We start from the raw sequence: 18,598 nt of genomic DNA, 5'->3' as shown, positions 1-18,598 counted from the left end.
TTGTGCTACCATGGGCTCAGCGGTAGTACCACTGCAGCCAGCGGTAGTACCGCTGGAGTGCCAGCGGTAGTACCACTGGGCTCGTGCTGTGAGTGGGAAAACGGTTGGATTTTTCCCCCGCTATATAAAGGGTTCTTCTTGCTCAAGAACCCTACATTTGACCCCCCCCCCAAGCTCCATTGTTGCTCCCTAAGCTCAAAAGTGCCCCATCTCTCTCCCTAGCCAATCAAACTTGTTGATTTCCTAGGGATTGGTTGAGAAGGCCTAGATCTACACTTCCACCAAGAGAAAATTGATTCCCCCCACTAATCCCTTGCGGATCTTGTTACTCTTGGGTGTTTGAGCACCCTAGACAGTTGAGGTCATCTCGGAGCCACATTCCATTATGGTGAAGCTCCGTGGTCTTGCTGGGAACCTCCAATCTTTGTGTGGAGTTTGTCCCAATCTTGTTTGTAAAGGTTCGGTCATTGCCTTCATGAGCACCTATAGTGGAATCACAGCACCTTGCATTGTGTGAGGGCGTGAGGAGAATATTGTGGCCCTAGTAGCTTATTGGGGAGCATTGTGCCTCCACACTGCTCCAACGGAGACGTACTTCCTGTCAAAGGGAAGCAACTTCGGTAACACATCCTCGTCTTCATTGCTTCCATTTGTAGTTATCTCTAATCTTAAGATTGTGTATGTTTTTGTTGTATACTATCTCTTACTTTCCTTAGTGATTATAGTTGGTACCATCATATAGGTTCATCACCTTGTTGTCATTTTAGAGAACCTTTATGTTGCTAACCCTAACTTGTTAAGATTTAGTAAAAAGTGATCGTTGCCTATTCACCCCCCCCCCTCTAGTCAACCATATCGATCCTTTCAACAACAAGCCTTGCAAGCAATATGACTAAGGAGTTAGTTACGGGATCTTGTATTACGGAACGAGTAAAGAGACTTGTCGGTAATGAGATTGAAATAGGTATAGAGATACCGACGATCGAATCTCGGGCAAGTAACATACCAAACGACAAAGGGAATAACATACCGGATTAACTGAATCCTTGACATAGAGGTTCAACCGATGGAGATCTTCGTAGAATATGTAGAGCTAATATGAACATGCAGGTACCGCTATTGGGTATTGATTGGAGAATGTCTGAGGTCATGTCTACATAGTTCTCGAACCCTAAGGGTCTGCACACTTAAGGTTAGGTGACGTTTCTGTATAGTTGAGTTATAGGTGTTGGTGACCGAAGGTTGTTCAGAGTCCCTGATGAGATACTGGATGTCATGAGGAGCTCCAAAATGGTTCGGAGGTAAAGATAGATATATAGGAAGTCCTGTTTTGGTCACCGAAAAAGTTTCGGGCTCATCGGTAGTTTACCGGAAGTGCCGGGAGGGTACCGGGGGACCACCGGAAGGGGTGTGAAGACCCAAAGGCTTCATGGGCTGTGATAGGAGGTATACCATACCCTAGTGGGCTGGAAAAAACCTCCCCTGAGGGCCCATGCGGCTGGAGTGGAGGAATAAGGCAAAAAGCCAAAAGGTCGAAAGGGTTTCTAAATTAGGAAGGAGTCCTAATAGGATTCCACCTCCCTTGTTGGTTCGGCCGACCCCTTCTCCTTGGAGTAGGGGCCAAGGCTGCCTCCTCCGCCCTCCTCCTATATATGGTATAGGTATTGAGGGTTTTGGGACACACAAAAATCAGCCACGACTGCCTCTACTTCTCTCTAGATCCGTTTCTCCTCTAGTCTAGTTCGGCGGTGCTTAGGCGAAGCCCTACTGTGTTAGTTCACCACCACCACCACCACACCGCATTGCTGGAGAACTCATCTACCTATCCGCCCCTCTTGATGGATCAAGAAGGCGGAGATCATCATCGAGCTATACATGTGCTGAACGCGGAGGTGTCGTTCGTTCGACACTAGATCGGGATGGATCGTGATGGGATCGCGGGACGGATCATGATGAGATCACGGGACGGGCTGCGATTTGGATTGCAAAGATGTTCCACTACATCAATCACGTTATATATGCTTCCGCTTAGCGATCTACAAGGGTATGTAGATTCACTCTCCCGTCTAGTAGATGATCATCGCCATGGATAGGTATTGCGTGTGTGTAGATTTTTTTTTGTTTCCCTTGCAACGTTCCCAAACACGAGTCTAGTTGTTAAAAACCACATAAATGGGACATAAACCAGGGGACTTTGTAAGTGTTCGGACCGCCATCACGTACCCGTATGACACCTTGGTCCCACCTAATAACCTCTTTGCTAAACAAAACTCTCACTATGAAGCGGTTGCCGTGCATTCATTCCGGTCAGCGCTGCTCAAGAACGGAGCGGCATGGCCAGATGATCGGGTAGTGTCGTATGCATGCCGATGCGGCGACCGAGAAGCCTTCCCAGGCCGGTGCGCCACATTGAAGTCGACTTAGAATCCCTTTGCATGATCATGCCTATTTAAGCTCGGATCTTGCGCCGCCCACAACACTCGTCGTTGTTCACTACCTTACCAATCCTCCTCCGCACCTGCACCATCCACACCAGACCACAACATCCACACACCATGCCAGAGTCATGGTTCTTCATGCCGGCCGATGGCAGTTGAATCTCCCTTTAGATCTGTATCTTGGCACCACCACCGTCACTCTCCGAGGCCCTCGGCCTCGACAATGGCCACGTCATCCGAGAAGGAGCATACTTGCCTCCTGGAAGAGACGACAACTTTTAGTATAAAAACCGACCGATCTTGGGTAGGGGGTCCCGAGGTGTGGACCTTGGGTCGTTCGATTGTAGGAGACTCGGAGAGACAATATTTACCCAGGTTCGGGCTCTCTTGAGGAGGTAAAACCCTATTTCATGCCTTATCATATTGATGTGGATGATGATTACAGAGTTCATCTACCTCGAGATCGTATGAGCTAAACCCTATATGAGTCCACCTCCCTATACGGATGAGAACCTTTGATTTATATAGACACCGGGGATCCTAGGGTTACATACAACCGACCATCAGTCGGGGACAGATGGGCCAACCTAGACTACCTTACTTGGATGTCGTGCCAGCCATTGGTGCTTTCCTTCTTGAATATGATATGACCATGCAGTCCAGTCTTCAATCAAGACGGCCCATTAGGTCGGCCTTTATGAGATGAGCCGACTGTCCAAGGACCTTAGTCCCGGACTCCCTCAGTAGCCCCCGTACTGGCCTCCAACGCCGACGTACATGATCTTCGGTTGTTCGCATCCAGAGTGTTCGGCTTATGAGGCGAGTTCCTCTGTTCCCTCCGATTCGTAGAATGATGACTTAATCCACGACTATCTAACCATGACCGAAGCGTCGTGGGCCCACAACTTTTAACTCTGCACAAATACTAATGACAATTCTTGATCCTCGCGTGTTTTGATAAAGGCAAACACTTTAGCTATTCCTGATAGAACCGCTTCTTACAATCGAGGGAGGTAACACCCTTTATAAACAAATCAAAATCCGTTCTCGGGCACCATCACCTTCCTAGCACTACCAAGAAACCCTAAAGCTCCGTCACATCAGAACCATGGCACGTTCCTCCTCGCGACCCCTGTTGGAAATATGCCCTAGAGGCAATAATAAAATAGTTATTATTATATTTCCTGTTTCAAGATAATCGTTTATTATCCATGCTATAATTTTATTGAGTGGAAACATAAATGCAAACATGGATATATAGACAAAACAATGTCCCTAGTGAGCCTCTAGTTGACTAGCTCGTTGATCAAAGATGGTTAAGGTTCCCTAGCCATAGATAAGTGTTGCCACTTTATGATGGGATCACATAATTAGGAGAATGATGTGATGGACAAGACCCAAACTATAAACGTAGCATATGATCGTGTTATTTTGTTGCTATTGTTTTCTGCATGTCAAGTATACATTCCTATGACCATGAGATCATGTAACTCACTGACACCGGAGGAATGCCTTGTGTGTATCAAACGTCGCAACGTTACTCGTGACTATAAAGGTGCTCTACAGGTATCTCCGAAGGTGTTCGTTGAATTAGCATGGATCAAGACTGGGATTTCTCACTCCGTGTGACACAGAGGTATCTCGGGGCCCACTCGGTAATACAACATCACAAACAAGCTTTACAAGCAACGTGACTAAAGATTTAGCAATGGGATCTTGTATTACGTAACAAGTAAAGAGACTTGCCGCTAACAAGATTGAAATAGGTACATCGATGCCGACGATAGTATCTCGGGCAAGTAACATACCGATGGACAAAGGGAATGATATACGGGATTGTGTGAATCCTTGACATAGAGGTTCAACCGATAAGATCTTCGTAGAATATGTAGGATCCAATATGGATGACCAGGTCCCGCTATTGGATATTGATTGGAGAGTGTCTCAGTCATGTCTACATAGTTCTCGAACCCGCATGGTCTGCACACTTAAGGTTCGACGACGTTTCAAAATAGTTGAGTTATAGGTGTTGGTGATCGAAGGTTGTTCGGAGTCCCGGATGAGATCCTGGACGTCACGAGGAGCTCTGGAATAGCCCAGAGGTAAATACTGATATATAGGAAGTCCTGTTTTGGTCACTCAAAAAGTTTCGGGCTCATCAGTTGTGTACTGGGACTACCGGGAAGTTACCAGGGGACCACCGGGAGGGGTGTGACTACCCAAGAGCCTTATGGGCTGTGAGAAGAGGTGGACGAGCCCCTGGTGGGCTGGTCGAATCCTCTTTCAAAGGCTCATGCGGCTAGGAGAAGAGATAAAAGGTAAAAGACCTTTAAAAGGAAGGGAAGGAGCAGTCCTCCCAAAGTATTCCACCTTCCCACAAGGGAATGTGGAGTCTTCCTTGGTTCGGCCGACCCCTTCTCCTTGGAGTAGGGGCCAAGGTTGTATCCTCTCCTCTCCTCCTGTATATACTACAGGTTTTTGAGGGTTTTGGACACAACAATCAGCCACTACTGCCCTCTCTCTAGATCTGTTTCTCCTCTAGTCTAGTTTTTGGCGGTGCTTAGGTGAAGCCCTGCTAGACTAGCTCCACCACCATCGCCATCACGCCGTCCCACTGCCGGAGAAATCCTATACCTCTCCTCCCCCTCTTACTGGATCAAGAAGGCGGAGATTATCGTCGAGCTGTACGTGTGCTAAACACGGAGGTGCCGTCCGTTCGGCGCTAGATTGGGACGGATCGTGGGACGGTGGCGATTTGGATCGCGAAGACGTTCCACTACGTCAACCGCGTTTCTTAATGCTTCTCGCTTAGCGATCTAGAAGGGTATGTGAATCCGATCTCCCCTCTCGTAGGTGATCATCACCATGATAGGTCTTTCATGTGTGTAGGAATTTTTTTGTTTACCATGTAACGTTCCCCAACAATGGCATCATGAGCTAGGTTCATGCGTAGATGATATCTCGAGTAGAAAACAAAAGACTTTGTGGGCGTTGATGTTCAATTTGCTGCCCTCCTTAGTCTTTTCTTGATTCGGCGGCATTGTAGGATTGAAGCGACCGGGACCAACTTTACTTGTACGCTTACGAGAGACCGGTTTCATCCACTGACATGCAACTTGTTGCATAAAGATGATTGGCGGGTGTCTGTTTCTTCAACTATAGTTGAATCGGATTTGACCGAGGCGGTCCTTGGAGAAGGTTAAATAGAAATTTGCATATCACTGTTGTGGCCTTGCGTAAGTAAGATGCGATCATACTAGATACCCATAGCAGCCACGTAAAACATGCAACAACAAATTAGAGGACGTCTAACTTGTTTTTGCAGGGTATGCTTGTGTTGTGATATGGCCAATGACATGATATGATATATTGGATGTATGAGATGATCATGTTGTAATAGTTAAATATCGACTTGCACGTCGATGCTACGACAACCGACATGAGCCATAGGATTGCCTTTAAATCTGTTTTGTGCTTGCAGATGCTCTTGCTATATCGCTAGGCAGTAGCTCTAGTAGTAACAACATAGATAGCGCGACAACCTCGATGGAAACACAATGATGGAGATCATGGTGTGGCACCGATGACGATGGAGATCATGTCGATGCTTTGGTGATGGACATCAAGAAGCACAAGTTCATGGCCATATCATGTCACTTTTGATTTGCATGTGATGTTAATCCTTTTATGCACCTTATTTTGCTTAGGACGACGGTAGCATAATAAGGTGATCCCTCACTAAAATTTCAAGATAAAGTTGTGTTGTCTCCGACTGTGCACCGTTGCCACAGTTTGTCGTTTCGAGACACCACGTGATGATCGGGTGTGATAGACTCAATGTTCACATATAACTGGTGCAAAACAGCTGCACACACGGAACACTCGGGGTTAAACTTGACGAGCCTAGCATGTACATACATGGCCTCAGAACACAAGAGACCGAAAGGTCGAGAATGAATCATATAGTGGATATGATCAACATGGAGATGTTCACCATTGAAACTAATCTCAACTCACGTGATGATCAGATTTGAGTTAGTGGATTTGGATCATGCGACACTCGAATGACTAAAGGGATGTCTATTTGAGTGGGAGTTTATTAGTAATATGATTAGCTAAACTCAATTGTCTTGAACATAGTCTAAGTAATCTTTGTAAAAATTTATGTTGTAGATCAATGGTTCGCGTAGTAGCAACAGTGAATTTTAATACGTTCTTAGAGAAAGCTAAGCTGAAAGATGATGGAAGCAACTTTGTTGACTGGGCTCGTAATCTGAGGCTTATCCTCATGGCTGGCCAAAAGCAATATGAAATTGATGTTGCGCTAGGTGATGCACCACCTGCTATGGAAAACAAAGATGTTTTGAACGCTTGGCAGTCGCGTAAGGATGACTACTCATTGGTTCAATGTGTAGTTTTGTATGGCTTAGAACTAGGACTTCAAAGACGTTTTGAACGTCATTCAGCATATGAGATGTTCCAGGAGTTGAATTTTATCTTTGAGAAGAATTCCCGGATCGAGAGGTATGAGACCTCCGATAAGTTCTATGCTTGCAAAATGGAGGAGAACGGGTCTGTCAGTGAACACATACTCAGAATGTGTGGGTACTCTAATCGTCTAGCTGAGCTTGGGATCGAACTCCCGCAAGAGGCTATCACTCACGGAGTTCTTCAAACACATCCACCTAGCTATAAGAGCTTCCTGTTGAACTATAACATGCAAGGGATGAATAAATCACTCGTCGAGCTGTTTGCGATGCTAAAAGTCGCAGAGTCCGAAATCCAGAAAGAGCATCAAGTGTTGATGGTTAATAAGACCACCAGTTTCAAGAAAAAACGGCAAAGGAAAGAAGGGTAGCTCCAACAAGAGTGGAAAATTTGTTGCCCCTCCAACGAAGAAACCCAAGGATGGACCTAAGCCGGAAACTGAGTGTTATTATTGCATGGGAACTGGTCACTAGAAGCGAAACTGCCCCAAGTATCGGTCGCCCCAAGTATCTGGCCGATAAGAAGGCGGCCAATGCCAAACAAGGTATATTTGATATACATGTTATTGATGTGTACCTCACCAGCTCTCGTAGTAGTGCGTGGGTATTTGATACCGGTTCTGTTGCTCACATTTGCAACTCCAAACAGGAACTGCGGAATAAACGAAGGCTGGCAAAGGATGAAGTGACGATGCGCATGGGAAATGGTTCGAAGGTCGATGTGATCGTCGTCGGCACGCTCTCACTTGAGTTACCATCGGGATTAGTGATGAACTTAAATAATTGTTATTTAGTGCTTGCGTTGAGCATGAACATTATATCTGGATCTTGTTTATTGCGAGACGGTTACTCATTTAAGTCAGAGAATAATGGTTCTTCTATTTATATGAGTAATATATTTTATGGCCATGCACCCAATGTGAGGGGTTTGTTCATATTGAATCTCGATTGTGATGACACTAATGTCCATAAAAATAAGACCGAAAGATGTAGAGTTAATAATGATAAGGCTACTTTCTTGTGGCACTGCCGCTTAGGTCATATTGGTGTAAAGTGCATGAAGAAACTCCATGATGATGGACTTTTGGAGTCACTTGATTGTGAATCACTTGACACATGCGAACCATGTCTCTGTTGGGGAACATTGCATGGGAAACAAAAAAAATTGCTACGCACAAGAAGACCTATCATGGTGATGATCATCTACGAGAGGGAGATCAGATCCACATACCCTTGTAGATCGCTAAGCGGGAAGCGTTAAGGAACGCGGTTGATGTAGGGGAACGTCTTCGCGATCCAAATCCTCGCCGTCCCACGATCCGTCCCGATCTAGCGCTGAACGGACGGCACCTCCGCATTCAACACACGTACAACTTGACGATGATCTCTGCCTTCTTGATCCAGGAAGAGGGGGCGGATAGGTATATGAGTTCTGCGGTAGCACGACGACGTGACGACAATGGTGGTGGAGCTAGTCCAGCAGGGCTTCGCCTAAGCACCACTGAAACAAGACTAGAGGACAAACGGATCTAGAGAGAGGGCAGCATGTGGTTGACTGTTGTGTCCAAAACCCTAAAAAACCTCTAGTATATATAGGAGGAGAGGAGAGGAGGCAGCCTTGGCACCTACTCCAATGAGAAGGGGTCGGCCAAACAAAGGAAGAGTCCACCTTCCCTTGTGGGAAGGTTGACTACTTTGGGCATACTCCTCCTTCCCTTCCTTTTAAAGGTCTTTTACCTTTTATCTCTTCTCCTAGCCGCATGGGACTTTGAGAGAGAATTCGTTCAGCCCACCAGGGGCCGGTCGACCTCTTCTCACAACCCACAAGGATCTTGGGTCGTCACACCCCTCCCGGTGGTCCCCGATACCCTCTGAGCACTCCTCGTACACTACCGATGAGCCCGAAACTTCCTATATATCAATATTTACCTCCGGACCATTCCAAAGCTCCCTATGATGTCCAAGATCTCATCCAGGACTCCGGACAATCTTCGGTCACCAACACCTATAACTCAACTATACCAAAACGTCACTGAACCTTAAGCGTGCACACCCTGCGGGTTCGAGAACTATGTAGACATGACCGAGTCACTCTCCAGTCAAGATCCAATAGCGGAACCTCGACGTCCATATTGGATCCTACATATTCTACGAAGATCTTATTGGTTGAACTTCTATGTCAAGGATTCACACAATCTCGTATATCATTCCCTTTGTCATTTGGTATGTTACTTGCCCGAGAGTCGATTGTCGGTATCGACATACCTATTTCAATCTTGTTACGAGCAAGTCTCTTTACTCGTTCCATAATACAAGGTACCATGGCTAACTCTTTAGTTACATTGCTTGCAAGGCTTGTTTGGGATGTTGTATTACCAAGTGGGCCCCGAGATACATCTGCGTCACACGGAGTGACAAATCCAGTCTTCATCCATGCTAACTCAACAGACACTGATACTTCTCCATCGTATCTACTTTTCCGAACTCTTTTACCCTTGTTTTGGACTCTAATTTGCATGCTTTGAATGGAACTAACCCGGACTGACGCTGTTTTCAGCAGAATTGCCATGGTGTTGTTTTTGTGCAGAAATAAAAGTTCTCGGAATGTCCTGAAAATTTACAGAGATTTTTTCTAGAATAAAACAAAAATACCTGCGCAACGATCCACCGGAGGGGGTGTGCCAGTGGGCCACAAGCCCACAAGCTGCGGCCACCCCCCTAGGTCGTGCCGTGAGGGCTTGTGGGGCCCACGTGGCACCACCGCCCCCAAACTCAGCTCTATATCTTCCGTCTCGCCCGAAAAAAAAATCAGAGAGAAGGTTCCATCGCGTTTTACGATGCGGAGGCGCCGCCACCTCCTGTTCTTCATCTGGAGGGCAGATCTGGAGTCCGTTTTGGGCTCCGGAGAGGGGAAATCGTCGCCATCGTCATCATCAACCTTCCTCCATCGACAATTCCATGATGCTCTTCATCGTTCGTGAGTAATCTCATCGTAGGCTTGCTGGACGGTGATAAGTTGGATAAGATCTATCATGTAATCGAGTTAGTTTTGACGGGGACTGATCCCTAGTATCCACTATGTTCTAGATTGATGTTGCTACTACTTTGCCATGCTTAATGCTTGTCACTAGGGCCCGAGTGCCATGATTTCAGATCTGAACCTATTATGTTGTCGCCAATATATGTGTGTTTTAGATCCTATCTTGCAAGTTGTAGTCACCTACTATGTGTTATGACCCGGCAACCCCGGAGTGACAATAGCCGGAACCACTCCCGGAGATGACCATAGTATGAGGAGTTCATGTATTCACCACGTGTTAATGCGTTGGTCCGGTTCTTTATTAAAGGGAGAACCTTAATATCCCGTAGTTTCCATTAGGACCCCACTATCATGGGAGGGATGGACAATAGATGTCATGCAAGTTCTTTTCCCTAAGCACGTATGACTACATACGGAATACATGCCTACATTAGATTGACGAACGGGAGCTAGTTACATATCTCTCCGTGTTATAGTTGTTACATGATGAATCACATCCTTCATACTCATCCATCACCGATACACTGCCTACGAGTCTTTTCCTACTGGTCCTTGCTACGTTACTTTGTCCAGGCTTGTCCCTTGCTACAAAAGGGATTGGGTCACTTTGCTACTACTCTTGCTACTGATGTTACTCTGTTGCTGTTGCTACTGTTGTTCTTTGCTACTTCGTTGTTACTTGTTCAAGATCTTTTCCAACACTGTTGTCGGGCAAGAATAGTTACCCGCTCACGTGCAACCTACTGGCGCCATTGATACAACAGTTAGGAATAGTCTGCCGTCAACAGATCGTTTCTGACACCGTTGTTATTATACCACTTTGCTACTGATACTTTGCTTGCAGACACTAATCTTTCAGGTGTGGTTGAATCTGACAAACTCAGCTGCTAATACTTGAGAATATTCTTTCGCTTCCCCTTTGGCGAACCAACAAATTTGGGTTGAATACTCTACCCTCGAAAACTGTTGCGATCCCCTACACTTGTGGGTTATCAAGACCTTTTTCTCGTGCCGTTGCCGGGGAAGCACAACTATATTCTTTGAGTCACTTGGGATTTTCGTCTGCTGATCACTATGAGGAATCTGAAAGATCCAAGAACTAAAATCTTGCCTTCCACTACGAGGAGAGGTAAGGAACTACCATCTAGCTTTGCACTTGATTCACCTTCAGTTATGAGTAAGTTTGCGACTTCGCCTCCTGCTAGAAATCTTGATATGTCGCCTGTTCTTGATGATGCTACTTCTGCTGCCCATGATGCTTACGATGATGCTATGCTTGATACTAGGCCTAATGATTCTATGCGTGATACTGCTTTGCCACTAGGTGCCCTTGATGCACATATTGCTAGAGTTGCTGCTAGATGTGATGATACTTCTGAAACTGCTGATACTATTGAAGTAGAACCTGCTACTATGCCTGAATTGCCTGATATGCCTGATATGCGTTATGTTATGGAGGGAGAGATAGATGAGGATTTTCTTGTGTGTAAGGATAGCTATGATGTTCAGAAATTACTGCGCAAGTGGAAAGAAAAATCTTTGAACGCTAGGATGAAATACGACCCGAAGTTTGCTATTTCGCCTATCTTTGTGACTGATAAGGATTATGAATTCTCTGTCGACCCTGAGTTAATCACTCTGGTCGAATCTAATCCTTTTCACGGTTATGAGTCTGAAACGGTTGTAGCCCATGTTACCAAACTACACGATATAGCCACCCTATTCACTAGTGAGGAAAAGATCCGCCACTACTATATCCTCAAGTTGTTTCCTTTCTCGCTAAAGGATGATGCTAGGACCTGCTTCACTTCTCTTGCTCCTCCTTGTGTGCATAGTCCCGAGGACATGGTCTACTACTTCTCTGAAAAATATTTCCCTGCCCATAAGAAGCAAGCTGCCTTGCAGGAAATATACAAATTTGCTCAAGCTGAAGAAGAGAGTCTCCCACAAGCTTGGGGGAGGCTTATCCAGCTACTAAATGCTTTGCCTGATCACCCTCTTGAGAATAATGAAATACTTAATATCTTCTATAATGGACTTACAGATGCTTCCAAAGACCACCTAGATAGTTGTGTCAGTAGTGTGTTTAGGGAACGAACCGTAGAACAAGCTAAGATTCCGTTGAATAACATCTTGCGCAATGAGAATGCTTGGACTATTCCCGAACCACCTCCTAAGCCAACTCCGAAGAAAAGAGGTACTCTATTCCTCAGTCCTGAAGATATGCAAGAAGCCAAGAAATCTATGCGAGAGAAAGGCATTAAATCTGAACATGTCAAAAATCTACCACCTATCGTAGAGATCCATGGTTTTGATAACCCAATACAGGTAGTAGAAGTATATTCTCTGTGTAGGTTTGATAAGAGTGATATTCCTTTTGATAAACCTCCTAGCTTATGCATGGATGAATTTTATAACTTTGTTGAGAAACAACAGAGTGTCAATGATTATGTTAGCAGACAATTGGAAAAGAATGCTCGTATGCTTAGTCATTTAAGTGCTTGTGTGGACAGAAACATCAATGATCTTAAGCTTCTGAATAAACATGCCTCTATGGTTACTACTCAGGTAGAACAAGTACTTAAAGCTCAAAATGACTTGCTCAATGAGTTGAATGACAACTCTATTAGAGTCGTCACTAGAGGCGGTAGAATGACCCAGGAACCTCTCTATCCTGAGGGTCATCCGAAGAGAATTGAACAAGATTCTCAAGGAGTTAGCACTCATGCACCTAGTCATCCTAGAAAGAAGAAGAAAGATGATAGGAACCGGCACGCTAGCAACCTTGTTGCTGCTACACCTGAGAGTCCAAACGATGCCTCTATCTCTGATGCTGAAACACAATCTGGTGATGAACATGAGCCTAATGATAATATCAATAGTGATGTTCATGAATATGCTTAACCTAGCAATGATAAGGATGTGGAGATTGAACCTAGTGTTGATCTTGATAACCCACAACCTAAGACTAAGAGATACGATAAGAATGACTTCACTGCTAGGAAGCATGGTAAAGAAAGGGAACCATGGGTTCAGAAACCCATGCCATTTCCTCCCAAACCATCCAAGAAAAAGGATGATGAAGATTTTGAGCGCTTCGTTGAAATGATCAGACCTGTCTTTCAGCAGATGCGTTTGACAGATATGCTCAAAATGTCTCCGTATGCTAAGTACATGAAAGATATTGTGACTAATAAGAGGAGGATACCTGAGATTGAGATTTCCACCATGCTTGCTAACTATACCTGCAAGGGTGGAACTCCTAAGAAACTAGGTGATCCCGGTGTGCCCACTATACATTGCTCCATTAAAGGCAACTATGTTAGAACTGCGTTAGGCAACCTTGGAGCGGGTGTTAGTGTTATGCCTCTCTATCTTTATTGTAGACTTGAACTGGATAAGTTGACACCCACTGAAATCTCTCTGCGAATGGCCGACAAATCAACTGCTTTCCCTATCGGCATTTACGAGGATGTGCCTGTTGTGGTTGCTAACACCACTATCTTAATAGACTTTGTTATCTTGGATATTCCCGATGACGATGCCATGGTTGTCATCATCGGAAGACCCTTTTTAAACACCGCAGGATCTGTTATAGATTGCAACAAAGGCAATGTCACTTTCCATATCAACGGTAATGAGCATACGGTGCACTTTCCGAACAAACAATATCGAGTACATTTCATCAATGCTATCGAAAAAACTTCATCATTTCTTATTGGGAGCTTTGAATGCCCTATTCCTCGTGTCAAGATGAAGTATGACTTGCTTGTTGGGGAGATACACATCCCCATTGAGGTGACCTAGTGACTATTCGAAAATTCTCCGTCTTCTTTTGCGATTCGAAAAGTTCTGTCGAGGGGATTTGATCAACCCCATTGACGGATTTCTTTCGATGACCATGAGATGGATGAATCAAGGAGTCACAAACCTCTGTTTTAAGCTTTCACTTCAGGTTGCTTAGAAGAAAAATGATAGATTTAGTTTAGTTTTCCCTGTTTTCTGTTTTAGCGTCCGGTAGAAAAGTACCTCGAAAATAAAAGTTCTTCGAACATCGTGAAAATCAAGTATGATTTTTTCTGGAATTTTTGAAAAATTCTGAGACAAAGAGCTTGTCTGGGGGCTGCACCAGTGGGCCACAAGCCCTTGGGGCACGGTCACCCCCTGGTCGCGCCACCCAGGCTTGTGGGGCCCACAAGCACCCCCTCCACTCATTCTTGCTATCATCTGGTTCTCCTACCTCCAAAAAAATCTTTTCGCAGCTCAAACCCGTGTTCTTGCTCCTCTTGCTGGGATTTTCGATCTCTTTGCTCAAATCACCGTTCTCCGAACTGTATTGGGGAAATTACTCCTTGGTAAGTGACTCCTCCATTGGTCCAATTAGTTTTTGCTCTAGTGCCTTATACTCCGCGTATTTTTGCTGCCTTGGTGACCATGTTCTTGAGCCTTGCATGTTGATTTTAGCTGGTCCCAAGTAGTTTTTATGCATAATATGGCCTCTAGGCACTGGTGGGAGTAGTTGCTACAAGTTTAGTTGAGCCTTATTCACTTTTCCTTAGAATCACTAAAAATTTCAGAAATTTTCACAGATAGAAAAGGGAAAAGATGAGGAGGTTCTTAAGAGGCTCGTCAAGCCGTGACCCCAAGGATGATGGGAGTGATAAGAAGCCCAAGTATCTGGTCCCTCGAGTCGCAGAAGTTCGAGCGTGCGAGTGGCCAAGCGACGTGTTCCTACGCGCCGCTGGAATTTATGAGGACTTTTATCACTTGGTGGAGAACGCAGGCCTTACCGCCTTTGTCGAAGATAAGTGTCCGCAATACCTCCTCTTCACTAATATCTTCGTACAAAGCATTAACTTCTATCCGAGGAAGAACCCTCCTATGGTTGAGTTTAAACTTTATGATATCCCTGAGCGCATGTCACTCCAGGATTTTTGCAATGTTTGCAAATTACCTTAAGTTGGGGATATTCGTGAACCTCGTCCACTGGACTTGGAAGCTTTCATTGATACAATTGTTGTAGGAGAGGAGAGAGGAGTGTCTTGCGCTAGAGCTGCTAGCATTCATTTTCCTGTGCTTCGGTACTTCTCATTATTTGTGGGAAAATGTTTGATTGGCCGTGGGAAAGCTGGCTCACTTAGTTCCCCACATCTTGCGATCTTGCGCGAAGCCCTTTATAACGATAAAACTTATAGCTTGGGCGCTATAGTAGCTCAACGGTTGAACCTGAACCATTCTAACGGTGTTGTCTATGGAGGTATCTATGCTACTCGTCTTGCCAGACACTTTGAGATACCTATTAGACTGGACGAGGAAGAAGAGATTCTTCTTCCCGAGAGATATCTAGATTACGATAGCATGGTTCGCCATGACTTTCTTGATAGAGATACAAATAGAAGGATGATTTATAACCTCGTATTTAGTCAGGGTACTCGTGAGACTCTTAATTTGCCTGTTCCTTCTTTGTTCAATCTTCATGCAGGCAGGTACATTATTATGCCCTCGGACATCTACGCACATTGGGGTTTAGCCCAACCACAGGTGCCCGTGCCCGAGCCGCCAGTGTATCAGTGGGAGCCAGAGGATCTCACACAGCAGTGGCATCCTCAGTCCACTCCAGAGTACCCCAGAGCTGGTTATTCCCCTCCTTGGGAGTAGACCAACTTAGGCCAAAAGCCTAAGCTTGGGGGAGTACGTGTTCTCACCGACTTTACATTCTTGCTTATGCTTTCACTTTGTTAGCCGGTGTTCACACTTTGCCACTGTATCATCCATGCTAGTTTATTTTCTTTTTTCTTGTTTTCTTTTCGTGTGTCTGTCTAGTTTGAGAAAACCCAAAAAGATTTCATTTTCTTCTTTTGCTTGTTGGGAGCTTTCCCGTGTAGATAGTTTTCATTTTCTTTGGGTCAAGGTAGAAGATATTGGTTACAATGTTTAGTGGCTCTTGCATGCATACATGTTTAGCTTTCAAAGAGCCATATTACTTTGTCTTCTCCTTTGTGTTTTCCTGCAGATTCCAACTTTAGTCCTAAGCACGATCACTCTTATTATTGTTACCATCATTCGGTCGTGCAAGTGAAAGGCAATAATGACGATATATGACGAAGTGACTGAGCCTGGAAAAGCTAGTATGAACTCGATCTATTTTGTTTTTGTAAATATGACTAGCTCACGGTTCCTAGTTCAGCCTTGTTGTGAGAGAAACATGTTTGCAATGACAACTTAGAGATCATAGTTGCTTATGCCATGTTTACTTAGCTAGGAGCTGAAATTCTGGTTATGAGTTAGACATAGTTGCAACAACAAGATCAAACAGAGTTCGTCAAAGTTTTTCTTTTGTCTCTTTCAGTTTGTCAACTGAATTGCTTGAGGACAAGCAAGGCTTTAAGCTTGGGGGAGTTGATACGTCTCCGTCGTATCTACTTTTCCGAAATCTTTTGCCCTTGTTTTGGACTCTAATTTGCATGATTTGAATGGAACTAACCCGGACTGACGCTGTTTTCACCAGAATTGCCATGATGTTGTTTTTGTGCAGAAATAAAAGTTCTCGGAATGTCCTAAAAATTTATGGAGATTTTTTTTGGAATAAAAGAAAAATACCTGCGCAAAGATCCACCGAAGGGGCCGTGCCAGTGGGCCACAAGCCCACAGGCCGCGGCCACCCCCCTAGGCTGCGCCGTGAGGGCTTGTGGGGCCCATGTGGCACCACCGCCCCCAAACACAGCTCTATATCTTCCGTCTCGCCAGGAAAAAAAATTAGAGAGAAGGTTTCATCGCGTTTTACGATACGGAGATGCCGCCACCTCATGTTCTTCATCTGGAGGGCAGATCTGGAGTCCGTTTTGGGCTCCAGAGAGGGGAAATTGTCGCCATCGTCATCATCAACCTTCCTCCATCGACAATTCCATGATGCTCTTCCTCGTTCGTGAGTAATCTCATCGTAGGCTTACTGGACGGTGATGAGTTGGATGAGATCTATCATGTAATCGAGTTAGTTTTGACGGGGATTGATCCCTAGTATCCACTATGTTCTAGATTGATGTTGCTACTACTTTGCCATGCTTAATGATTGTCACTAGGGCCCGAGTGCCATGATTTCAGATCTGAACCTATTATGTTGTCGCCAATATGGCAAGTTGTAGTCACCTACTATGTGTTATGACCCGGCAACCCCGGCGTTACAATAGCCGGAACCACTCCCGGAGATGACCATAGTATGAGGAGTTCATGTATTCGCCGCGTGTTAATGCGTTCGTCCGGTTCTTTATTAAAAGGAGAACCTTAATATCCCGTAGTTTCCATTAGGACCCCGCTGCCACGGGAGGGATGGACAATAGATGTCATGCAAGTTCTTTTCCCTAAGCACGTATGACTACATACGGAATACATGCCTACATTAGATTGACGAACGGGAGCTAGTTACATATCTCTCCGTGTTATAGCTGTTACATAATGAATCACATCCGTCATACTCATCCATCACAGATCCACTGCCTACGAGTCTTTTACTACTGGTCCTTGCTACGTTACTTTGTCCAGGCTTGTCCCTTGCTACAAAAGGGATTGGGCCACTTTGCTACTACTCTTGCTACTGTTGTTACTCTGCTGCTGTTGCTACTGCTGTTCTTTGCTACTTCGCTGTTACTTGTTGCAAGATCTTTTCCGACACTATTTTCGGCGAAGAATAGTTACCCTCTCACGTTCAACCTACTAGCTCCATTGATACAACAGTTAGGAATACTCTGCCGTCAACAAATCGTTTCTGACACCGTTGTTATCATACCACTTTGCTACTGATACTTTGCTTGCAGACACTAATATTTTAGGTGTGGTTGAATCTGACAAACTCAGCTGCTACTACTTGAGAATATTCTTTCGCTTCCCCTTTGGCGAACCATAAAATTTGGGTTGAATACTCTACCCTCGAAAACTTTTCTGATCCCCTACACTTGTGGGTTATCAGACACCTACAGCGATACGTGTAGAGAACATTTATAGTTACCCAGTAATGTTGCGACGTGTGATACACACAAGGAATTCCTCTGGTGTCAGTGAGTTACATGATCTCATTGTCATAGGAATGTATAGTTGACATGTAGAAAACAATAGCAACAAAATAACACGATCATATGCTACATTTATAGTTTGGGTCTTGTCCATAACATCATTCTCCTAATGATGTGATCCCGTTATCAAGTGACAACACTTATCTATGGCCAGGAAACCTTGGCCATTTTTGAATAAAAAGCTAGTCAACTAGAGGCTCACTAGGGACATTGTGTTGTCTATGTATCCACACATGTATTTGAGTTTCCAATCAATACGATTCTAGCATGGATAATAAATGATTATTATGAATGAGTAAATATAATAATACCCATTTATTATTGCCTCTAGGGCATATTTCTAACACTCTCCCACTTGCCTAGAGTCAATAATTTAGTTCACATCACTATGTTATTGTAATGAATCTAACACCCATATAGTTCTGGTGTTCGATCATGTCTTGCTTGTGAGAGAGGTTTTTAGTCAACCGGTCTAAACCTTTCAGATCCATGTGTGCTTTATAAATCTTTATTTTATCCTACAAATGGTGCTACCACGCTCCATTTGGAACAATTCCAAATGACTGC

This window comes from Hordeum vulgare, chromosome 2H (assembly GCF_904849725.1).
Source record: "Hordeum vulgare subsp. vulgare chromosome 2H, MorexV3_pseudomolecules_assembly, whole genome shotgun sequence".
NCBI classification, from domain to species: Eukaryota; Viridiplantae; Streptophyta; class Magnoliopsida; order Poales; family Poaceae; genus Hordeum; species Hordeum vulgare.
Note: the sequence above shows the minus strand (reverse complement) of the source record.